This window comes from Schistocerca gregaria, chromosome 8 (genome assembly GCF_023897955.1).
Source record: "Schistocerca gregaria isolate iqSchGreg1 chromosome 8, iqSchGreg1.2, whole genome shotgun sequence".
NCBI classification, from domain to species: Eukaryota; Metazoa; Arthropoda; class Insecta; order Orthoptera; family Acrididae; genus Schistocerca; species Schistocerca gregaria.
The window spans coordinates 90555334-90571751 of NC_064927.1; positions in this window are offsets into that span (position 1 = coordinate 90555334).

A 16418-nucleotide genomic window follows, 5' to 3' on the forward strand; every position below is an offset into this window, starting at 1 on the left:
ACATTGAAAGAGAAGGTGCCAGTATCGAAAAAGTACCACAGACGTCAACTAGAAGATGTTCTAAGAAATTATGGATGCCCCGAATATGCTTAAGAAGAATTTTAATACATGATGTAAACATATCTACACATAATGTACGGTTAGCGCAGGAACTTACACCTGTGGACCACGAACTGCGGCATAATTTTTCGATTCGTATCCAATAATTAGCCAGAGAAAACAGTGATCTATGCACCAACTTATCTTGTCAGATGAAGCTGATTTCCATCTGAATGGTTTCGTCAATAAACAGAACTGTCTCTTGTGCGATACGTCAAATCCGAGGACAATTTATCAGCGCCAACTGTCTCCTATCGCCGACCGGGGTGGTCGAGCGGATCTAGGCGTTACAGTCTGGAACAGCGCGACCGCTACGGTAGCAGGTTCGAATCCTGCTCGGGCATGGATGTGTGTGATATCCTTAGGTTAGTTAGGTTTAAATTGTTCCAAGTTCTAGGGCACTGATGACCTCAGAAGTTAGGTCCCATAGTGCTCAGAGTCATTTGAACAGTTTTTGTCTCCTATCAAGTGCACGGTTTCGTTTGCGGTGTACACGCATTAAATTATCAGGCCTTACTTCTTGCGAAATGATAACGGTGACAATTTGTCAATAACTGGTGAGTAATATCCGGCTATGATTGATACTTTTTTAACTTCTGCAGGAGAAAATCTTCCCAGAATGTGGTTTCGACAGGATGGGCCAGAGTGACAATCAACCTTCTGAAGCAGCTGTTCGGTAAACGGATAACTTCAAGAAATTCCCATGTTAATTGGCGCCAAGTTGCCCCGGCCTTACTTCCTGTGGCGATACCTTAAGGAATGCGTGTATCTGAACAAACTGTGCAGCTCAAGGAGAATATCTATGCAGAAATTCGAGCAGAAACCCGTCAGACCTTAAAAATTGTTAGGAACAATGCAGTCGAAAGAGCACGACTTTGCGAGGCTGCAAAGGACGGTCATTTGAAGGATGTTGCCTTCCATACGTAGGGAACTCGGGGCAGAACGGGATAGCGGGGCACAATGGGAAATTCCTCTTTTCTAGACTGGACAGTGTTGCAACCTGTTGTATGGGCATGTAACTATTTCTCCGAATAATCAAAATATCAACGGGTGTACTGCCGGTCTACAGTGTCCAACGGGCACAATATTTCGGCGATCAAACATGTCGCCATTATCAGGTGAACTGACGGACTGAGCTCCGGTGAACGTGCCGGAACGCAGATCAGTACGCTATGACTGCTCAGAGGGAACTGGGTTCGGTCTCGCGTGGATCTGCACGGAGATAACTTTTCCTCCGATGTGTGATGGAGTTCGCAGCAGTTAGTGCTTTGCCTCCCATGCATGCCGATGTAATGCGTCTTCACATGTAGAATGTCTTCTTGGGTGTCTCCTCAGCACAGTTCTGCAGTGTTAACTATGCAGCGAGCAGGTGTGGCCAGCGGGTGTTGAATCTGCGCGGCAGTTTGCGGCCCAGCGTCCGGATTTGGGCGTTGTGTGACCGGCCACCACGTTGGTAAAAGGTGCGCGCGGTCGCCTGGGAGAGGTCACGGAGCAGAGGTACTTCCGCGATGTCGTGAAGATGAGCGGTGGGAAAATCGTAAGGCAGGTGCAAAGCCAGCCGAAGAATGCGATTCTGCAGTGTCTCCAGCTTCTTCAGGATCGTGTCGGCGGCGTTCCCCCAGACGACGGCGGCGTATTGGAGTACAGGGCGGAGCAGCGCCTTGTAGAGAGTGATCCCCAGACCCGGTGGTAGTCGGGAGCCGGGGTTCAGCACCGGGTACAGGATGCGGAGCCGGTTCCGCACTTTGGCCTTCACTTCGCGGATGTGCGGAACCCACCTGAGTCGGCGGTCGATGGTGACGCCGAGGTAATGCGCCGTGGGACGCCACGGGACAGGGCTGCCACCAACGGTGAGCGGTTCCAGACCTGCAGGAACGAGTCGCCTGGTGACGATCAGAAACTGCGTCTTGGCCCCACTGAATTGTAGACGCCACTTGACGGCCCAGGCTGCCAGGGTGTCAACGGCGAGCTGCAGACGGCGGCATTGAGGCTCTTCGTATATAGAGCCGTGTCATCCGCGTACAGGGCGAGCCGCACACGGTCGATCTTCGGCGCATCAGAAGTGTACAGCGAATACAGGAGTGGTCCTAAGACCGAGCCCTGTGGCACACCGGCGTTGATGCGGCGGACGGAGGACAAGCCATGCGCGGCCCGCACATGGAAGGTCCTATCGGCAAGATAGGAATGGATGAGAAGGACGTGAACAAGAGGCCGCGGTGCCACACACTGTCGAAAGCACGCGACACGTCCAGGAACACCGCGCCGAAGAACTCGCGCTGTTCGAGGGCGACGAACACATCTTCCACTAGCCGTAGGAGTTGGTGCACTGCCGAGTGGCCCCTGCGAAAGCCGAACTCCTCTTCGGGCAGGCCGCCTTCCTCGTCAACGTGGCGCTGCACCCGCCTGACCCGCCTGATGTACACCCTTTCAAAGACCTTGGAGACGGCCGGCAGTAAACTAATAGGTCTGTAGTTCGCGGGCTGACGCAGATCCTTCCCCAGCTTCGGAATCGCCACGATCTCTGCATGCTTCCAGAACTGAGGAAAACTGCAGGACCGGAGGATTACATTAAAGACGGCGGCGAGATGAGTGACAGCCACCGGCGGCAACTTCTGGAGTAGGGCGTTGGAAACCTCGTCTGGGCCCGCAGCTTTCCTGGGGTTCAGGGCACGCAGGATGGACAACACCTCCTCCCCCGTCGTCTCTTCAATGACGTCATCGTCGTCGCGTGCCTCCAAGTAGCGTGGGAGCCGGCCAGCAACCAGGTCGTCCTGGACAGCGTCGGTCGGGTCTTCGATCGGCGTAAACGCAGCCTCAAAGACGTCTGCGAGGGCATCAGCCTCCGCAGCTGGTTCGCAGGCAGCATGACCATTGACCAGCAGCGGAGGGATACGTCGCGTGCGGCGTCGGAATCGCTTCGTCGTCTGCCAGGCCGTGCCGTCGTCAAGACAGAGGGTGGCGACCTTGTTATTCCAGTCGCGTTTGCGATGGTTGTCAATGGCGACCCGGATGTCCCGCCGCATCCTGTTGAGGAGGCGCTTGGTGTCGGCATTTCTTGTCCGCTGCCACTCCCGGTAGAGCCGGTTCTTCTCAGTGATGGCCGCTAGGATGTCCGGCGGCAGCTGGCGGGAGTAGTCGGGCGGAGTGCGAGGTGGGGCCGGCGTTGCTATGTAGGCAGCGTCGATCATGGTTGCCGCCAAGTGCAGATGTGCTGCGTCCGCTCCAGCTTCCGCAGGGGGCGGCGCGGCGCGGCGGCGAGTGAGTCCGTCACGGCTGCTTGAAACCTGCCCCAGTCGATGCCAGCAAGTGAAATGCCTCGCCTGGGCTGTTGCAGGGCGATTAAGTCGATATCAAAAACCACTGGGACATGATCAGAAGACAGTGCCGTCCTCGTCGTGGCGGTGATCTGATGAGGGATGCCCTTGACGACCGCGATGTCGATTATATCCGGGAGGCCACGGGCAGGGAAGATTGTTTGGTTGTACGGCCCCACCACAAGCGCATGGTGGCGTTCTGCCACCCGGAGCAGGCAGCGGCCAGCGGCATTGGTGATCCTGGAGTTCCAGGAGACATGTTTACTATTGAAGTCCCCGGCGACGGACACCTGCCCCCTCAAGGAGAGCAGAGCATCGATGTCAGCAGGGTCCAGTGGACGAGACGGCGGTCGATAGGCAGCGACGAACGTGATGGCGCCCGCCGAGGTCTGAACGACGACACCAGTGGCCTCCAGGGTTGCCAGTGGTCGAAGTTGTTTCAAGTGATGAATGCCATTGCGGGCGTAAACGGCTGTCCCACCACCCGCCGTCAGTCGATCGGTGCGATAGCTGGAGTAGTTAGCCGCCCTGACGTCGACCCCAGGCTTCAGGTGGGTTTCGTTGATAAGGCAGACGTCGACGGCTTCATCTCGAAGAAATTGGCGAAGTTCACCAGCTTGAGTGCGGACGCCGTTGGCATTCCACGCGACGACCGTGAGCCTTCTAACGCTGCCACGGTGCAGCTGGTGAGTGTTGACAGCGGTCGGGGCCGGAGAGGCCATCGGCACTGCAGCGGTGAGTTGCTGCGACAGGACTTCAGTCAACTTCGTAGCACTGGTCACCAAGGCAGTGAGCTGCGCGACGAGGTTGGCCAGGTCAGCGGTGGAGGCAGCCGGCGCGGCCCCGTCGCTGGAAGGGGGAGTCGTGGCTGACTCGCTGTGAGAGCCCACCTGGGGCTGCTCGACTGACGGTGATGAGCGCTGGGTACCCACGGGGCGCTGACCCCCGCGCAGGCGATTGGCGGGGCGGGGTCTGGCCGACGGCCCGGGAGAGGCAGTACCCGGATCCGCCACTAGCAGCTGTGGTGGAGGCGCAGGAGCCTCAGGTATCGGCACGGCATCGGACGCAGCAGGAGCAGCCGACGCAGCCGGGACGGCGGAGGGCGCCCCTGACGTTGCCGCCGCGAAAGAGACGCCCGGCCGTCTCGTTGCTGGCTTCTTCGGACGCGGCGCTGGTGTTTGGCCACTTTGGCGAGCGATGGCACGCTTCCACACCTCACACTCAAGATAGCTGGCCACGTGAGCACCGCCACAGAGTGCACATGTCGGCTTCTCGGTGGGCGGACGGGGGCACGCACTTCCTGCGTGGGCGCCGGCGCATTTAACTCATCTGTCCGGCATAGAGCAGTGGTGCGGGACGTGATTGATCCCCTGGCAGCGAAAGCACTGCACAGGGCCTCTCCTGGAGCGAAGATCTTCGGTCTGAACCGGAACGTCGGCGACCCGCGTCAATTGGTAGAGCCTGGGTTCGGTCGCGGCGGCGGCCGATTTAAATACCCTCCGCCCGCGGCGTGCTCCCTCCGCCGTCCGCACCCCGCGCCACGGTCGCACGGTGGAACAGTTTGCGACGGCGTCCGAGATGACGTCGGTGTGGTGGCCCTGTCCGCCGTGGTCGTCACAACTATACGTTTGCTCGATTTACTCTTGATTAACCCAATCGCTGGTTCCCAAGCCTTGCTAAGATTATAGCCACAGTCACGGTTTATGAGGTCGTCATTGGTGCGAATTTCGATGGCCTCTCTAACAACGCTGTCCCAGTATCTCGACGTCTGTACCAGAATCCTCGTGCGTTCATACTCCATAGCATGATTTTCCGACAAACAATGTTCAGCGACCGCCGACTTGCTCGGATACATCAGTCGAGGGTGCCTCTGGTGTTCACGGCATCGATCCTCGACGGTACGCATCGTCTGACCAATATACGACTTGCCACACTGACACGGAATCTGGTACACGCCGGCCTACCTCAAACCGAGGTCATCTTTGGCGCTCCCCACCAATGCACGCCTTTTATTCGGAGGACAAAACACAGTTCCGACCCGGTCTTTCTTCAAAATGCGGGCGATTGTCCCCGAGAGTCCGCCTATATATGGAATAAACGCAGTGCCTACCTCCTCCCTCGTGATTTCATCCATCTCCACAGGTTGTGCTGTAGTGGTTGGGCGGAAAGCACGTTGAATCTGCCACTCTAAGTACCCATTTTTTCGAAATACGGTTCTCAGATGTTCAATTCCTGGGGTAGACTCTCTGCGTCAGAGATAGTGCGCTCCCTATGTACTAGAGTTTTAAGCACCCCACTCCTCTGTGAAGGGTGGTGGCAGCTCCCTGCGTGCAAATACAGATCAGTGTGCGTTGTCTTCCGATACACCCCATGACCTAGGGTGCCGTCAGCCCTTCTCTTGACCAAGACGCCAAGGAAAGGTAATTTACCCTCCGTTCAGTCTCCATAGTGAATTTGATGTTGGGGTGTATGGAGTTTAGATGTGTAAGGAAGTCAAGTAGTTTATCCATACCATGTGGCCAGATGACGAACGTGTCGTCCACGTAAGGGAAAAAGCAAGTAGGTTACCATTCGGATGACGACAGGGCTTCCTCCTCGAAGTTCTCCATGTACAAATTCGCTAGCACCGGTGAGAGTGGGCTACCCATGGCGACTCCCTCCGTTTGTTCGTAGTATTTTCCATTAAAAAAAATACGTGGAAGTCAAGACATGCCTAAAACGTTCAGTGATATTCTCGTCAAACTTCTGACTAATCAATTCTAGCGACTCGCGCAGGGGTACCCTCGTAAACAAGGAAACGACGTCAAAACTCACCATGATATCTGACTCATCCAACCTGAAGCTATCAAGGCGTTTAACAAAATCCACGGAATTACGGATGTGATGAGGGCATTTACCCACATAAGGACTTAATATTCCCGCCAGGTATAGGGCCAACAAATATGTAGGTGCCCTGATGTTCCTGACAATGGGGCGTAATGGTACCCCCTCTTTGTGAACCTTGGGAGTCCATATAGTCTAGGTGGTACCGGACCTTGGGGTAACAATTTCTTAGCGTCACCCTCCGGTAAATCTGCGTCCTTGAGAAGCGACCTCGTCTTGTTCTCCAACTTCTTTGTAGAGTCAACGCTGATCTTCCGGTAGGAATCGTCATTTAGCAGGCTCTGCATCTTATCAGTGTAGTCCTTATGGGAGACAACAACTGTGGCATTGCCTTTGTCAGCCGGTAAGACAATTTCAGAGCGTTCCCTCAGATCACGAATGGCCGCCCTCTCTTTACTGGTGATATTTGACTTCATCGGCTTGGATTTCGTCAACGACCGCCACGTTTCACGACGTATTTCCTCAGCTGATTCAGGAGGAAGCCGAGCTGCAACCTGTTCAACAGCAATAACAAATTCTGCGACCGGAGTGAACTTGGGGGTGAGAGAGAAGTTGAGACCTTTCTGCAAAACCGAGACCGCATTATCACTCAAAACCATGCCACTCAAATTGATGACAGTCTTGCACGGAACCTGCAGAGATGGTTTGTCAAGGAGACGTGAGAACATAGCTGTTTGACGTCCCGTTGCCTTCTTATGGGCGGAATCAGCTGCAACCCAGGTGACACAATCAATCCAATCCCAGGAAAAAGAAGTGATATTACTAGCCAGCTGCAAATGTAGTTTGAGTAATTCCTGTGAGATAAACTCAAGGCTCCGGCGGGTGAATTGCACTCACTCACTCACGTACCAATGCGAGGCTGGCTCGTTTCTTGATTCTCTTAGCTGCTGCAGAATCGATGTGATGTATAACCTTAGCAAAATTTGGAACAACGTTCTCGGAACGAGGCAAGAGTACTTAGCAAACGACATCTACGGTGGCGCAACTTTTCAGATTTCTCCATGCTGCGGTACATATCCTCCCCGTAAAGGTGTATGATATGATTCTTGAGTTTCTCCCGGCATAGCCGGCCGCGGTGGTCTAGCGGTTCAGGCGCTCAGTCCGGAACCGCGCGACTGCTACGGTCGCAGGTTCGAATCCTGCCTCGGGCGTGAATGTGTGTGATGTCCTTCGGTTAGTTGGGTTTAATTAGTTCTAAGTTCTAGGGGACTGATGACCACAGATGTTAAGTCCCATAGTGCTCAGAGCCATTTGAACCATCTCCCGGCGTATTTGATAATAAAAATATCCACGGGTGTACTGCCGGTCTACAGTGTCCAACGGGCACAACATTTCGGCGATCATACATGTCGCCATCATCAGGTGAACTGAAGGACTGAGCTCCTGTGAACGTGCCGGCACGGAGATCCGTAAGCTATGGCTGCCCAGGAGGACGGCGGGGGGAGCGCGCCGCGGGCGGAGGGTATTTAAATCGGCCGCCGCCGCGACCGAACCCAGTTCCCTCTGAGCAGTCATAGCGTACGGATCTCCGTGCCGGCACGTTCACAGGAGCTCAGTCCGTCAGTTCACCTGATGATGGCAACATGTTTGATCACCGGAATATTGTGCCCGTTGGACACTGTAGACTGGCAGTACACCCGTGGATATTTTTTATTATCAAATACGCCGGGAGAAACTCAAGAACTATTTCTCCGAATGTTAGGGAAGTGAGGGCAGCAATTCTGATTTAATTTGATGTGCGAGATCTATGTGAATTGTTGTCCGTCACGTTACCTCTTGCGTTTTTCTAACGCTTGGTGAATTTCAACGCCAGGTAAGCTGTTAATTGTATACCCTAAAATGACACATTCCCTTAAGGTTCATGGCATTTTTTATACTTAGTTATTTAATGCGTTTAAATACGTCAGTTATCACACTCCATAAAAGATGTTAACCTCAAAAGTGCTCTTGGGGAGAAACGGGACGGGGCAGAATGGGATAGTGTCACGTTCTGCCCCGTCATATTTTGATGCAAGTAGAAAGGAAACCCAGCCTCGATGTTCATGGATGCCACACTTTCCCAACCAGCTATGTTCGCCGAACAACTCAGCTTTCCAGATATCGCGCAAGGCTGTCATTCCAGTCCCATTAATATGTCAAAATAGTCGACGGACTACAAGACGAAAAGGAAAAACCGTCGTATTAACAGATTCTCCTTATAAGAAGGAACTGCAGAACGCTGTCGCATGTGAAGTAGGCCTACAGAAAGGAGGAGGGTGCACAAATATGAACAGTGTCACGACACAGACGTCAGGTGCAATGCAACTTAAGGCAAAAATATCAAACTGTACACCCAAAAAAAAAGAAAAAAAACAGAGGACATCAAAGACCTTAAGAAAAATAAAAGGAAGAAGATGATGGAGAAGAGAGAATCAGAGAGAAGATGCTGAGTGTCTCTACTGTAGGCACTTCTACGCCGTTTCTAATGAGGACAGGGTCGCATGCCTGAGTGGGCACACAATTCATGTGCTGGCATAGACAGTGAAGATGAAGAGGAAACACTGATTTTTGACTGTTGTCGAAAGGGCTAGTAGTTAGTGGTTTGGTGGTTATTAAGCATTGTACGTTTTTCAGAATGACATTAAAATATTTTCCTATTTCGAAGAATCACCTTTTAATTGTTTAAATTACACATTCCTTAGTCTGCAATGCCTGTTATACAACATTTTGTCATAGTTTAATATGATATTCGTAATTCAAATTCAACGTTTATGCAATAATTTTTTTAAAAAAACCCTTATCCCATTCTGCCCCGTGGGTGGGGCGGAACGGGAAATATGCAAGACTTTCTTTGAAAAATTGTAAAAAATGAAAATTTTTCTTTTAAGTGATTTTAAAATAAGGTACATTAAGTTACACTACAAGGTGTGTATCACTTTAAGAAGTGTTTCCTTCTGTTCCTTTATTTTATAGAAATTGTTAAACATTAAGTATCCTGTGTCCGCCCCGAGTTTCCCCTAATCGCCAATATGTTACACGTTGATTCTATGGAATACCAGTGACATGGTTCACAATGAACAAAGTTATTTACATGTTAAATCACCCTGTATAAGTGGAAGCTGGAGTGCTTTCGGAGAGCCGCCCTCTTGGACACCCCTGCAGTCGGGATGCGTCACGCAGCCAGCCACCCCTGGCTAAGGCCCCGGCACCCGCGGACGCAACACCCCCGCCTCTGATCGCCGCCGCACGCTCGGTGCGTGGCACGCAGGCCCTCGGCCGGAGACGCGCATTCGCTGTTCTCCCGCCGGCGCCTCCCCCGCCCACACAGAACACCGCTCGCTGCCCTTCAGATCTGTGGGTGCCAGAGCGCCGTGTACTTTGTTACTTCTCGGCTGCCGTTCCCCGTTCGTATGCCGCCGCCCTCGCCCAGTTCCGTACTACTGGAATTGCCCCGCTGCTGTTTCCGCGAGGGAGACGTGCATTCATACCGCCTCCTCTTTCATCTGTACAGGCAGATGCAGAATGAATATCGCCAGGGGACTATAGTCAGGTAATTCGTAGCGAGCGGTGACACAGACAGGCAACAGTTTTCAGACTACCAAACACACTGTGAGCGACTTACGTTGTGTCCACGGTAGGGATGGCGGTTATCGCTGACGCAACCGGCTTTCCATTACAACGGTTTTGTCAACACTAGTTTAACCTGCTTATTAAAACCGGTCAAAATAACCGTTTTCTCAAATAATCAATTTTCGGGTTGTTATTTCCATTACTTTCGTAGCAGGCGAACAAAGTTCGAAAAACTTTCACTCCCTTATTTCAAGATACATACAATCAAAATATTAACGTTGTTGTTGTTGTTGTTCTTGTCTTCAGCCTTGAGACTGGTTTGATGCAGCTCTCCATGCTACTCTATCCTGTTCAAGCTTCTTCATCTCCCAGTACTTACGTAACCTACATCCTTCTGAATCTGCTTAGTGTGTTCATCTCTTGGTCTCCCTCTATGATTTTTATCCTCCACGCTGTCCTCCAGTACTAAATTGGTGATCCCTTGATGCCTCAGGACATGTCCTACCAACCGATCCCTTCTTCTTGTCAATATGTGCCACAAACTTCTCTTATACCCAATCCTATTCAACATTCCTTATTAATTATGTGATCTACCCATCTAATCTTCAGCATTCTTCTGTAGCACCGCATTCCGAAAGCTTCTCTTCTTATCCAAACCATTTATCGTCCATGTTTCACTTCCATACAAGGCTACACTCCATAAAAATACTTTCAGAAACGACTTCTTGACCTTTAAATCTATACTCGATGTTAAATTTTTTTCTTCTTCAGAAACGCTTTCCTTGCCATTGCCAGTCTACATTTTATATCCTCTCTACTTCGACCATCGTCAGTTATTTTGCTCCCCAAATAGCGGAACTCCTTTACTACTTTAAGTGTCATTTCCTAACCTAATTCCCTCAGTATCACCCGACTTAATTCGACTACTTTCCCTTATCCTAGGTTTGCTTTTGTTGATGTTCATTTTATATCCTGCTTTCAAGACAATGTCCATTCCATTCAACTGCTCTTCCAAGTCCTTTGCCGTCTCTGACGGAATTACAATGCCATCAGCGAACCTCAAAGTTTTTATTTTTTCTCCATGGATTTTAATACCTACTCCGAATTTTTGGTTGGTTGGTTGGTTGGTTGGGTGTGGGATTGAAGGGACCAGACTGCTAAGGTCATCGGTCCCTTGTTCCACGATAAAATCACACGAAATAAAAACTGTCAGTCGTTAAAAACGGAGAACTGAGAGAAGGGACGACACAATACAAGAAAGGCAGACAAAGACCAGACAAACGGAACTAAAATCGCACCGAGTGTGAAGGTGGTTGGCCGACCATGAAAATAAGGAAAAGCCAACCACCAAATGACATTAAAACCCACAGTTTAAAACCACAGGCCAAAGGCCCAAGTCAATACAGGAAATAAAAGGACAAACACTCAAATCATACGATAAAAACCCCCTGCCCGAATAAAACTCAACACGAGGTCCGCCATAGCATCGTCATCACATAAAAGGGCAGGGAGGGTATCAGGCAGCGCAAACGTCTGCCTGAGTCCTGTTAAAAGCGGGCAGTCCACCAAAATGTGGACCACCGTCAGAGCTGCCCCGCAGCGACATAGCGGTGGGTCCTCCCGGCGCAACAAATGGCCGTGCGTCAGCCACGTGTGGCCAACGCGCAGCCGGCAGAGGACGACAGAGTCCTTCCGAGAGGCCCGCATGGAGGAGCGCCACACACGGGTCGTCTCCTTCACCGCCCGAAGTTTGTTGGGCGTGGGCAGGGTGCGCCACTCGTCACCCCAGGCACCAAGCACTTTCTGGCGCAAAAGCGACAGGAGATCACACTCCATAAGGCCGAGTTCCAGAGCCGGTGAACTCACTGCCTGTTTAGCCAGCGTGTCAACCCGCTCATTGCCCGGGATGCCGACATGACCTGGGGTCCAAACAAAGACCACGGAGCGGCCGCAACGGGCAAGAGCATGGAGCGACTCGTGGATAGCCATCACCAGACGGGAACGAGGAAAGCACTGGTCAAGAGCTCGTAAACCACTCAGGGAGTCACTACAGATGACAAAGGACTCACCTGAGCGGGAGCGGATATACTCTAGGGCGCGATAGATGGCAACCAACTCGGCAGTGTATACACTGTTCCCGGGTGCCAGCGACCGTTGCTCACAATGATCCTCTAGAGTAAGAGCGTAACCAGTGCGACCAGAGACCATCGAACCGTCGGTATAGGTCACGGCAGATCCGGGAAACTCGGCAAGGAGAGCAACAAAGCGGCGGCGGAGGGCCGGAGGAGGGACCGAGTCTTTCGGACCCTGTGCCAAATCCAGCCGAATGCATGGTCGGCGCACACACCAAGGGGGCAGACGGAGATTGGCCCGGAAAACAGGCGGGAGAGGAAAAAACTCAATCCCACACAGTAGAGCCCGGATGCGAACCGCGATCGTACACCCTGACCGGGGCCGCCTGTCTGGAAGATGGACGATCGAGTGCGGGAACAGGAGACGGTAGTTGGGATGCCCTGGCAAGCTACAAACGTGGGCAGCATAAGCGGCCAGAAGTCGGTCGCGCCGGATCCGCAATGGAGGAACACCAGCCTCCACAAGTAAGCTGTCAACAGGGCTTGTCCGAAATGCTCCTGTGGCGAGTCGGATCCCGCAGTGATGGATGGGATCCAGCAATTGCAACGCTGATGGCGACGCCGAACCATAAGCCACACACCCATAATCAAGGCGGGACTGGATCAGCGCTTGATACAGCCGGAGAAGGGTGGACCGATCGGCACCCCATCCGGTGTGGCTAAGGCAACGGAGAGCGTTTAAATGCCGCCAGCATGTTTGTTTAAGCTGCCTAATATGAGGCAGCCAAGTCAACCGGGCATCAAATACCAGTCCCAAGAACCGATGCGTCTCTACCACAGCAAGAGGTTCACCGTCAAGGTAAAGGCGTGGCTCAGGGTGAACCGTGCGACGCCGGCAGAAATGCACAACGCAGGTCTTAGCGGCCGAAAACTGGAAGCCGTGCGCTACAGCCCACGACTGCGCCTTGCGGATAGCGCCCTGCAGCTGGCGCTCAGCAACTGCAATGCCAGCGGAGCTGTAGTAGAGGCAGAAATCGTCTGCATACAACGAAGCTGCGACGGACGATCCCACCGCCTCAGCGAGCCCATTGATCGCAATTAAAAACAGGGAGACACTGAGGACAGACCCCTGTGGGACCCCGTTCTCCTGGACCCGGGAGGAACTATGGGACGCAGCAACTTGCACGCGGAAGGAACGAGACGACAGAAAATTCTGAATAAAAATCGGGAGCGGGCCCCTAAGACCCCACCCATGAAGTGTGGCCAGGATGTGATATCGCCAAGTCGTATCGTACGCCTTCCGCATGTCGAAGAAGACGGCAACCAGATGTTGGCGGCGTGCAAAGGCTGTACGGACGGCAGACTCTAGGGAGACCAGATTATCGACGGCAGAGCGGCCTTTGCGGAACCCACCCTGAGACGGAGCCAGAAGGCCTCGAGACTCGAGGAGCCAACTCAACCTCCGGCTCACCATACGTTCTAGCAACTTGCAAAGAACGTTGGTGAGGCTTATGGGGCGGTAGCTGTCCACCTCCAGCGGGTTCTTGCCAGGTTTCAACACGGGGAGGACGATGCTTTCTCGCCATTGAGACGGGAACACACCCTCAACCCAGATGCGGTTGAAAACATCTAGGAGGCGTCGCTTGCAATTCACAGAGAGGTGTTTCAGCATCTGGCTGTGGATGCGGTCTGGCCCAGGAGCCGTATCAGGGCAAGCAGATAGGGCACTCTGGAATTCCCAGTCGCTGAAAGGAGCATTGTACGACTCCGCGTGGCGCGTGTGAAAGGAAAGCCTCCAACTTTCCAAACGCTCTTTCCGGGAGCGGAAGGCCAGTGGGTAATTCGTAGATGCGGAACACTGAGCAAAATGCGCTGCTAACCGGTCCGCAATCGTGTCGGAGTCAGTACACACCACTCCATTCAGCGAAAGCCCAGGGACAGAGACAGGCGGCCGATAGCCATGGAGTCGCCTAATCTTAGCCCAAACCTGCGATGCAGAGGTACGGACGCCAATGGTGGAAACATACCGTTCCCAGCACTCCTGCTTCCGTTGGCGAATAAGGCGTCAGGCACGGGCACGGAGCTGTTTAAAAACGATGAGGTTCTCCAAGGACGGGTGCCGCTTATGGCGTTGAAGAGCCCGCCGGCGATCTCTAATCGCCTCTGCGATCTCGGGCGCCCACCAAGGCACAGTCCTCCTCCGAGGGGACCCGGATGAACAGGGAATCGCAGATGCCGCCGCAGAAACGATGCCGGTGGTGACCGACTGAACCACCGCATCAATGGTGTCAGGGGAAGGAGGTGCAATAGTGGCGAGAGAGGAGAACAAGCCCCAATCAGCCTTATTCAGAGCCCATCTGGAGGGGCGTTCAGAAGAGTGACGCTGTGGTAGTGACAGAAAGATGGGGAAATGGTCACTACCACATAAGTCGTCATGGACACTCCAGTGGATGGACGGTGAAAGTCCGGGGCTGCAGATAGAAAGGTCGATGGCCGAAAATGTGCCATGGACGACGCTGAAATGTGTCGGCTCTCCCGTGTTTAAGAGGCAGAGGTCAAGCTGCGAGAGAAGAGTCTCGACATCTCTACCCCGGCCAGTAATCGCGGCGCTACCCCACAGGGGGTCATGGGCGTTAAAGTCGCCCAGTAACACAAAAGGAGGAGGCAGTTGTGCTATCAATGCAGCCAACACATGACGCAAGACATCACCATCTGGCGGAAGATACAAACTGCAGACAGTAATAGGCTGAGGCGTCCACATCCTTACAGCGACAGCCTCTAAAGGTGTGTGAAGAGGTACACATTCGCTGTAGACAGAGTTAAGGATGTAGACGCAGACTCCACCAGATACCCTCTCATAAGCTGCCCGGTTCTTGTAATAACCCCGATACCCACGTAGGGCAGGGGTCCGCATTGCCGGAAACCAAGTTTCCTGTAGGGCAATGCAGAGGAAAGGGTGACTGCTGATGAGTTGGCGAAGCTCAGCAAGGTGGTGGAAAAATGCGCTGCAGTTCCACTGGAGTATTGCTTTGTCCATGTCCGAAAAAGGCGTGAAGGGGCCGAGGAGGCAGATCACGCCACTGGGTCACCTGCTGCCACCGATGGAGGACCAGTAAAATCTGCTTCCATGGCGTCTGAGGGTCCGGCGAGATCCAGGTCCTCAGCGGACGCCCGGATCTCCACCTTATCCCCGGACGCAGAGCCTGTAGGGAGCAGTGGGGTGGATGCCACCGCGTGGTCCTTGGCCTTAGAGGTCTTCTTCTTCGTCTTGTCTCTCTGGTCCTTGGGTTTCATTGGCTGGGAGGGCTCCAGCGAGTCAGTCTCCGGGAGGGAGGAGGAGCGGGAAGCCCTGCGATCAGCCGCTGGTCTGCTTTTCTTCCATTGGCTGACGTCACCCTTCCCAGAGGCGGAAACCTGGGAAGGAAGGGACCCAAGGGACCCTTTCCGTGCTATTCGAGCCGGGGAAGTTTGAGGATTCCCCAGCTTAGAAGTGGGGACTGATGTCCCCGATGGTTGGGGGGTTGCTGCTCCTGAGGCAGGTAGTGCAGGAGCAGCAGGGAGTGAAGTGCCCCCCACCATCAAGGGGGCAGGTGTAGCATTCCGGCTCTGAGAGGTGGCAGTCTGAGGGATAGCTAATGGGGCCATAACAGTAGTAGCCGCGGCGTAAGAGGCAGGCATTCGAACAGGATGGAGGCGTTCGAACTTCTGCCTGGCCTCAGTGTATGTCAGGCGGTCAAGGGTCTTATACTCCATGATTTTGCGCTCTTTCTGGTAGATCCTGCAGTCCGGCGAGCAAGGTGAGTGGTGCTCTCCGCAGTTTACACAGATGGGAGGCGGAGCACATGGAGTATCGGGATGTGATGGGCGTCCACAATCTCGACATGTGAGGCCGGAAGTACAGCGGGAAGACATATGCCCGAACTTCCAGCACTTAAAGCACCGCATCGGGGGAGGGATATATGGCTTGACGTCACAACGATAGACCATCACCTTGACCTTCTCAGGTAAAGTATCACCCTCGAAGGCCAAGATGAAGGCACCGGTGGCAACCTGCTTATCCCTTGGACCACGATGTACGCGCCGGACGAAGTGAACACCTCGCCGCTCTAAATTGGCGCGAAGCTCGTCATCGGACTGCAATAGAAGGTCCCGATGGAATATTATGCCCTGGACCATATTAAGACTCTTATGGGGCGTGATTGTAACCGGAACATCCCCCAGCTTGTTACAATCGAGTAACCGGCGGGACTGGGCGGAGGACGCCGATTTGATCAAAACCGAGCCCGAGCGCATTTTGGACAAGCCCTCCACCTCCCCGAACTTGTCCTCTAAGTGCTCGACGAAGAACTGAGGCTTCATGGATGTAAAGGATTCACCATCAGCTCTCGTACACACCAGGTAGCGGGGCGAGTATGGTTCGCTGGCATCCTTAGTCTTTCGTTCCTCCCGTGGTGTAGCCAGGGAGGGGAACGATTTGGGGTCATATGTAGTTGCGTTGTAT